Raw genomic sequence first — 6,054 nt, forward strand, 5'->3', positions numbered from 1 at the left:
AGGAGAAGAAGCAGGGACCATTGATTTCTCCCTTGAAATGGGTCTTACATTCCACCAGGCGCACATCTGCCTCCATTCCATTCTGCCACTCCCATCCAGTCAGGACCCTCCACCCCCTGGACTCTGATAAAACCACCTAGGAAGTCTCTTCCTTCTATTCCTGTGACTGCCTGCTCACAATTCTTCCACAGCACGCCAGCCAAAGTAATTCTTAAAGCACATATCAGATTACGTCACTACTCTTGTTCTAACTGTCCTCTATCTCGGTAGTTCCCCTTTCCAAATCCTTAGCAGGGTCTAGAACAGCAGTTCTCTGGGCATCCCTGAGACCAGTTCAGGGGATTTATAAGGTCAAAAATATTTTGATAATAACACTAAGCCGTTATTTGACTTTTTTACACTTGTTTTCTCATAATGTACCAACTGAATGCAAGATACAAGAATCCAGCTATCTTTTATTAAGCCAGGTATTAAAGAGATTTGCAATTCCGTACCAGCCTGTAATAGCTCCCTATTTCCTATCACAACAAATTTTGAATATTTGGCATGATCTGACTCACTCTTCTTGTCCAACTATACATTTCTTCCTACTCCTTACATATACCCTTTCCTCTATTCGGGTCAGCATCTTCAATCTCTCCGAAACAGCTATGTTCTTCACCATCTCTACACTCTAGTTCCCATAGTACCCTTTCCCAAGATTTCTTATCACTTGCCCAAAATCCACCCAAACTTCAAAGCCCAACTAATGTCATCCCTTCTACTGGGCCACACAGGATACTTCAAGCATTCATGATGTCCCTTTACTCTATGCCATACAACTTGGCACAAGAATTGGAAGTCAGTTTCATCTCAAGCGCTAAATTCAATCATTTGTTAGTGTTTGTCTGAAACATCGTGTTGAGAAAGATGCTGAGTCTTAAAAGGGAAAGGAATGCCATGATTGATCAGCCAGTGGGCCCTGGCAGAGGGAGAAGGATCTACTTAGCATTTACTAATGGGTTCCTGGGCATCGGTTCCATATAACCTCTGCGTGTAGCTAATATAGCCCAATATTCCTATTACCCAGTCTTTCCTTAGCAAAGAAACATGGAGTAACTTGAATCCTGAAGGTAGGAAGAGTTTTGATTAGCTCCTCCAGTCTCCTACTAACTTCAAGTCAGAGCCCAGCAGAACCCTCTGACCTGGCTTCATCCATCCACTTTTCAGCTCTCTCCTCCCGAACGAAGGGAGAAATAGCTGTAGGTAGCAGGTTTTGGGTGTCTCACTTTTCTTTACCCTCAAGGCTGCGTTGCAGAAATATTGATTCCAGCTCTCTGGGCAAGTTTATTTGCCCCTTTTATCCCCTAACACATTTTTGTCTACTCATTACCAAAATCATCTAAATGGTACATTTCCTAAGACTGGAGTGTGTCTCTCAACGCGGCCCCCACCACAACACACTGTGCCCAGGACAGAACTAAGGTCAAAGTAGGTGCTTAGTATGGCTTGAATGAAAAAGAGGGGAAGCAGGCAACTACCTTATGATTTTGAAGCTTAAGGGGCATTTTGTCATGACGCAAAGGAAAGCACAATGATTCTGGGATATTCCGTATCCACAATCAATTTCACTTGCCATGTTTACAAACACCCCTCTCCCCACTTTGAATGGAATTCCATCCAGATTTCTAATAGCAACAATCACTTTAGTATAGAGATCTCATCAGAGGTAAAAGCAAGAAAAATTAATATATGTCAAGGGGCAAAATATCGGGGAAAGTTCTATATACCATCAGTGGACAGCTCAGTTAAAGCTAAAGCTTGGTGTCAACCTGATTTTCTTTCTTTTATCAGGAAAATACAATATTCTGGTTTAACTTCCGTAACCTAGCTTTAGGATGCTAAGAACTCCCTTATCCTCTCTGGATTCCAGCTCGCTCATCTGTTAAATGCAGGGGCTGGAGGGAGAGATGGGTTTAACATTTCTTCCAGCTTTAAAGTTCATGATCCATCATCTGAATTGATGTTTTAAGTATTGAATCTGCAAAATGAAATTATTTTGATTAATATTTAATACAGAACGTGTTCTGTGATAAAGGACCTGCTTGGATTTTAAACATTTGGAGGAAGCATTTGGCTATTTTAGAGCATGTACTTTAATCAGCCTATCTACCTACACTTTTGGAAAACACTTTATAATTGGAGAAGTGGGGAGACTGGATTTGATCACAATCTCAACTGCCACTCAATGTATTCTTTGCCAATGCAGAGTGACTTTTTTACAACTTTACTGTCTCCTCATTCCAAATGCAATTTCAAAACCAGCAAAGGCAGAGCTGCCACTGCAGTTGGAGATATTCTTTATCAAATGATACAAACTTAAATGTCCCTTCCTGGTTCTTCATTTTCTCATTTCATTATCTCTACTTTCTGCCTCTGTCTCCTTCAACTGCTTGTAATCAAACCAGCCTGCATGACTGCCTCATTCTCTATCCAAATATTTCACCACGTAAGATCCTTCTCTGAGAATTCAGGAGTAATGACCTCTCCCTATGGTAACAGGCTGCTTCTCTAAATGAAATAAAACTGGGATCCTACAGCTTTCTCTTTAGAAGGATAAGCCAACCTCATTACACTTTCTTTGTCCTATAGCAGTTTCTTCTGCCTGAAACAACTGTTCCCCCAACTCTTGGCAAAGCTAAATTACTCTTATCCCTACATTTCAACCCACATGTTACTATCTTCATGAGGCCTTTGCTGATCCCCACCCTTCCAACAACTGCCGTTCTCCCATTATCTCCTTATATGCTTCCAAAATAACTTTAGTAATTACATCATGCTTGAAAGGACTTTTTCAGTCTCTATAACCTGCCCTAGAATATAACTGCACGAGGTCAGGGACTGTGTTTATCTTATTCATCAGCTCATCAGTATCCTGAGAATACGAACTATGCCAGGAATGTTCTAGAATGAATGGAAGGCAGAAAGGAGAGAAAAAGAGTGAAAGAGATAGGGAATGAGTGGGCCTGGCTCTGTCTTAGAGTGTTACCTTCCCCTTGAGTTCTCTGTCTTTTATCACTGCCACTGCCACTGCCACCACCATGATGCTTCTAGCAAGAGAAGGCAGGATGGTATTGTGTGGAAAGACCTAGATTTAAATTCAAGTTCTGCTATTTACTAACTCTAGGATTTGAGCAAGTTACCTAGCCTGGCTAAACATGATTCTTTGTGTAGAATATTCTTTGCAGGGTTACTGTGAGGACAAAATGAGATCATGTCTAAAAAAGTACAAGATGGTTGCTCAATAAATATTAATTATTTTCTATCTCCGCTCTCCCCCAGCCCCCATCCCAAGTGTGCTACTGTTCCTTTAACACTTTGGCTCAAGTGTGGACAAAAACATCTTCTCTTGGTCTCCTTAGCACATCCGAGACAGACTGGCACTTTACTAATTGCTAAGGGAATAACAAAAGGTAATTAAACACAGAGCAGTGGCAGTATAAAGCAGCCTGGCTTCCCCAGAACAGGGTTTAGTTTCCATCATAGTTACTTATTTTTCAGACTCAAAGGCCCTATTATATTCCAAATGGGGTTCTAAAGAGAAAGAGAATTCTACAGAGAAACCTCTTTTATTCATTCATCTCTTCATTCATTCATTCATTCAGTAAAAATTGGTTGTGTCCTAGTTAGCATGGAATTGGTGCAAACCACCTGGCCTCTAGGCCATACAGCATTGTAGATAGACAGCAAAACCTTAGCTCAGAGAGAGAAAAAGAACAGCAGAAACTAATAGCAATACAAGGAAATGGGGGTAAAATTGTGGTCCTCAAGCTAGGAAGGTAGAGTTGCCAGGTTTTAAGGGGGAAAAAATCAGGATACCCAGTTAAATTTTGAAAAATAGCCCTGTCATATTCTTGCAATTTTTTGAAAAAAAAGCTCAAATCAGGATGCTCAGAATGTCCTTAAAAAGTCAATATATGATGCAAGTCAAAAAACAGACATGTCTTGTCAATACAGGATGCCTGGCAAACTTGCCCCAAGGGGAAGGGCCGATAATTAAAGGCCAAGGTCTACCCATTAACATGACATTTGAGAGGAGGTTGGATGAAGGGAGGAGCCTTCAATCACTGGCAGACCTGCTGCATGCAGAGGGACTAGGGACAGACCGCGTGGAGGACTGGAGGGGCTTGAGCACAGTGAGGAAGGGTGGTACTAGGTCCCAGACATGGAGCTGGCAGGGCCAAAACAGAACATCAGCAGGATGGGAAAGAAGGAGAAACCTGCAGGACCAAGAAGGAGCTCAGGGAGCAGCTCAGTTACCCCCTGAAAAGGGGTGGTACTCAAAGTATTTAGCAGCTGGGAAGCAGGCACCAGAGCAATCAGAAAGGGTGCATCCTGGACTCCCTCTGCCATGCCAGGCATTAATTCTTCAGTTGCTGGACCACAGGGAGGTCCAGGAGGTCCTGGAGAGGGTCTAAGATGGCCAGGGTGCCGGTGGGAGGGGTGTGGTTATTCAGGGGGCTAAGAGCAGAACTATTTACTCCTGGGGAAAAAAAGTATTTCAGTATTTTAACAGCTAGCATAGCTGTTTCACTGTGTCCCACAGAATGGCAGACCTGCCCCAATCAGTTCTCAGAAGGGGCAACGTACCCACGAGGCTAAGGAATAGGCTTTGGCACTTATTCTGAGCCCTGATGGTTGTAGCCTGGTCCTTCTGACTATTAAACATCTGTAGAGGATGGTTGAGCTGACTTTGTGACAGGCATCTGGTATTTTTTTGGAGCTAGGGGAGAGGGTGGGATAGAGACCAGACCAAGCACACATTATACCTGTATCACCTATCTCACATCGATCTCTCCATGTGGTGAGGACGAAAGCAACGTTTCCTGGACTAGAAACTCCAGGAGGAAAGAGACTAAGATAAGTAAACACTACGATAATATCAGGTAAACTGGGGTAATAACATCAGTGTGGAAGGGTTTAAGCAATCTGAAGGTCATCTGTTTACTCATTATGCAGTCATTTTTAGCACCTACCATGTGACACGCACTGTGCTGTACCCTAGGATAATAATAATTAAAAGTATTTTTAAAGTATTTTATTTAAATATTAAAATACTAATATATTATAATACTAAAATACAAAAAAAGTATTTTATTTTTTAAAAATGCAGTTGATGTAAAACAGACATACTGATTTTTGAATCCCACTCAAAATATTGACTATATATATATATATATACCCATACATACATATATGCTAAAAAATAAACTCTGTTAAAAAAACAAACAAACTTTATTTTACAAGATTCCAAAGTGAGCCATACTCATCTTCCTTGGGAAGCACTTTGTATTGCCTTGCTTGGCAACAAAAAGGGGAGCCAGGGCTTCCCTGGTGGCACAGTGGTTGAGAATCTGCCTGCTAATGAAGGGCACACGGGTTCGAGCCCTGGTCTGGGAAGATCCCACATGCCGCGGAGCAACTGGGCCTGTGAGCCACAATTACTGAGCCTGCGCGTCTGGAGCCTGTGCTCTGCAACAAGAGAGGCCACGATAGTGAGAGGCCCGCGCACCGCGATGAAGAGTGGCCCCAGCTTTCCGCAACTAGAGAAAGCCCTCGCACAGAAACGAAGACCCAACACAGCCAAAAATAAATAAATAAATAAATAAATAAAATTAAAAAAAAAAAAAAGGGGAGCCAGTATAACCATCAATCTGAAGTTACAATAAGTATCATCTTTCCTACAGACAGAAAAACAGACAAAATTAATTCCCTTTTGGTCCTGTGATTATTGCAATGTTTACTCTGACTTACTCTCCATGATAAGAATGAGAACTACATGGCACAGAATTTAAATGCATGAAGGCTTGCTACGTGTTTTTTTCTACTTTGTTCACCATGCTCTAGATTTGTAAATATGTACAATTTTCTGGGCATGGGGGTGTTCCCTGGGAGTTTGGCTACCAACACAAGCCACGACATACGTCTTTACCTCAAATTAGAGATAAAACATGTATGGGCAAAAATTCTGACAGCCAAATAAATTAACTTGAAAGAAATTATTTGCTGAGTAGG

This window comes from Balaenoptera physalus (assembly GCF_965194825.1).
Source record: "Balaenoptera physalus genome assembly, chromosome: 10".
Classification (NCBI taxonomy): domain Eukaryota; kingdom Metazoa; phylum Chordata; class Mammalia; order Artiodactyla; family Balaenopteridae; genus Balaenoptera; species Balaenoptera physalus.